The 3,601-nt window shown below is 37.2% G+C and overlaps 1 long non-coding RNA gene across 1 annotated transcript in view; it reads right to left on the bottom strand.

Annotated features, from left to right (window-relative positions):
- LOC128249879 (uncharacterized) overlaps positions 1 to 3,601 on the bottom strand; it is a 24,247-nt gene that overhangs the window by 18,981 nt on the left and 1,665 nt on the right. The gene's annotated exons all lie outside the window — the stretch shown is intronic.

Genomic DNA, 3,601 nt, shown 5'->3' on the forward strand with positions numbered 1-3,601 from the left:
ATATATATACACACACACACACGTACTTACATACACGCTTATATGCATACATACATACATACATACATACATACATACATACATACATACATACATACATACATACAAGTTCCTTAAACAATTTAGTCGATGGTAGATCTAACTGTGAATCATGTTTATTAATGTATCGCTGTAAAATCTATTAACAATTCTTCTATTCGACGCACAAGTTTGTGCGTCAGAGGGGAGATGAAAAGCAAAAGTGTTTTGACAGGGGAATCTCAAAAATTCAGCCATCTCATCTTTTCCCCTTAACTTCTTTACCAAAAGCTTCTAATACCAATGTTATTAAGAGTAATTACAGGCAATATCGTTCATCAAAATGTTTAATTACATTGGTACTTAAATGACTGTTGTTAAACTTAATTCAATTAATGCAGATGCTATTGTTTTATTGCCGCGTATTCGAGAGTCAACCCTAGGGATGTTACATAAATATCAACAACAGGTTTTTAGACGGTTATAAACATATAGACGGACATGAACACAGATACCTCCCGTCTTTATTAGATTTGAAACACCCGTAGCGGGAACTTTTGTTTGCAGATTGATTGGATAAACTCATTTGATAGAAGTTTTTCAACTGACAAAGGAAAGACACTATGATATTTGTTTTTAGTAGGCAAAGCGCTCTCTTGAGGTGGTTTCTCTCAGTGGTATGGGTAGTATTCAAAATTGCTGTTACTACGATCCCTCTATTTCGGGGGGGGGGGATAAAAATTCCTCTAAAGTCTTTTTCTACCTTCAGCTTCATTATTGATATTCAAAATTAATGTCAGTGCCTTATATGAAGTACTTTAGGAAACATTCAGCTTTGGCATCAACTTCGAATGAGGGTTAAAATAAAACCCACAGTATTGAGGTTTAAAAAATCGAAGAAAATCAAAACGATAGAACTGTTTCAACCAAATTCCACGTAAAAAGTTATAAGGCATTCAGCTTGTAAAAAGATCATGGCGACGATATTTTGAGGTAAGCTCATTCCTTGAATTTAACAAAATTAGAAAAGATGTTAAAGAGGAAATTTTTTCATTGGTGCAAAAGTAGTATGGTCCGGACCATTCAGAATATGATTTGGCAAATTTTCTCATTAATCATTGTGTTTTAGTCACCGTACGGGTTGCAAAAGGATGATAGTGCTTCTCTCTGAGCGTCTAAGCTAAAATACATGCTTTGAGTTGACTCTCTCGAAGGTACATCCTGATAAACCAAAGTAGGTGCGTTTGTTCTGGTCAACCAATTTCAATTTGGCACTGTATACCAACTCATTGATAAAATATATACCACCGAAACGGTGTAATATAATAGTATAATAATATTGTTGGAACAATAGTAGTTTCTTTTGCTATTGTCGAAAATCAAATTCTTGATATTCCTTGTACTTTTCGTGTACATTTAGGGGAGCATGTCAATCTCTAACTTATTAAAAATTCTGGCAATATTTGTAACTAAACCAGGTAATACTGCACTTGCGTGCTTTTTCTTTTTTAATGCGGTGTTACTGAGGTATTTGTCATTTTACGATAACGCTGTACTTTTAAACATTGTGTCAGCAACCGAGATGCTTGTGATGCAGCGACTAATATTACTCGATAATCTCTTGAATTTTCACTCGAGATAAACTATTACTACTGGTGCCTCGTAACAAGACATCCCATCCTATTTTGATGAATTATTCTTTTAGTCTTTTACTGATTTCAGTGCTTCAATTAAGGCTATAACGGGACACTGCCTTCAACTTTGATGATTATTCATACTATTTGGACATAACTTTTGAAAACTTGGCAAGCGAGGGGTATTGTGCAAATGCGAATGCATTTATATGATATATATACATATATATATATACACACACACACACATATGCTCTCACACACATATATGTGTGTGGGTGTACCTATATTTACATATATTTACATACAAATGCATACATACATACGCACAAAAAGTGGCAGAATACTAGAAACAGTCGAGCAAATATAAGACAGACAGATGAATGGATACTTGTATGGATGGATGGATGTTTCCACGATACATCATCATTTTATTTAAAACTCATATGATTTAGAAATATATTTCCCATGTTTGTATAGAAATACTTAATACGTTTCACACAAGACATAGCAAAGCTATTTCTCATCTACAGAATAGATGTAATTGGGATGTTGAAAATTCACAGGCAAATGTGTTTCGACTCGTGCTCTGTATAAAATAAGTAAGAGCCAACAGTGAGAAAGCCCATTTGACCCGCATTTTATTGGGTGTTAACGCCGCCCAAGTAGAAAACAAATAAACAATGATTAAAAGGAGGTAAAACAATCCGCCAAGTTTTATAAACATAAAAACATAAACAATCTACTACTGCTGAATTCGCGTCTTTCAATGTTCTACCCTGCACCAACTCCATTTCATCATCATCATCATTATCATCATCATCATCATAAAAAATAAAAGATTCGAAATATTGAAATGATATATGAATCTAATTTATATAAACGCACATGCACACTGTAAATACCTGCAAATATTTCCGATATTTTAAAGCATTAGCTCACGCGTACAAACACACATACACACATAAGGTGGTATCAAAATGTTCGCGGACAAGTTCTGTAGCGTGCCAACATATGGCAGAACACGGTTGTGTGCGCAGTGAGAGCTAGCAGTAACCTTCATGAGTCAGTGTGCCGAGTGTCATTGCTGTGTTTACTTCGCATGTTGTGAAATTTGTTTTTGTGATTACATGTATTCTGTAGTCTGCGATTTTGTTATGGAACAAAGAGCCAACGTGAAATTTTGCGTTAAACGTAGGAAGTCTGCTACAGAGACATTGAGCATGCTTCGGTAAGCTCACAGCGACGAGGCAATACGTTGTACGCATATTTCGAGTGGCACAGGCGCTTCAAAAGCGGGAGAACGTCCCTGGAAGACGATGAGCGATCTGGAAGAACTTCCACAAGTATCACCCCCAGAAATGTAGTATTGTGCATCGAGAATTTGTCCCTGGGGGTCAGAACGTCAATCAAGAGTTCTACTGCAACGTTTTGAAGCGTTTGAGGGAGGAATTCGACGAAAGCCAGCGGATCAGTGGAGCGCGAAAAATTGGATTCTTCACAACGACAATGCACTCTGTCATGGAGCTCTCCTCACTTGTTTCTCGCCAAAAGCATCATGGTATTGCTTCTACAGCCGCCCTATTCGCCAGATTTAGCACCTACGGACTTTCGTCACTTCCCCAAGACGAAAATATAGCTCAAAGGTCGCTGTTTTAACACCGTTGTCGAGATCCAGAGTGAATCGCAGAAGGTCCTCGATTCGCTTACAGAAAACGACTTCCAGGCCGGATTCCAAAAATGGCAGGAACGGTGGAATCGGTGTATTGCTGTGCAAAGTGAAGGTGACGATGTTAAAACTTATTTTTTTTATTTGTTTCAGTTATTTGACTGCGGCCATGCTGGAGCACCGCCTTTAGTCGAGCAAATCGAAACCAGGACATATTCTTTGTAAGCCTAGTACTTATTCTATTGAACTCTTTGCCGAACCGCTAAGTTAGGGGACGCAA

This window comes from Octopus bimaculoides, chromosome 18 (genome assembly GCF_001194135.2).
Source record: "Octopus bimaculoides isolate UCB-OBI-ISO-001 chromosome 18, ASM119413v2, whole genome shotgun sequence".
In the NCBI taxonomy this organism is placed as follows: Eukaryota; Metazoa; Mollusca; class Cephalopoda; order Octopoda; family Octopodidae; genus Octopus; species Octopus bimaculoides.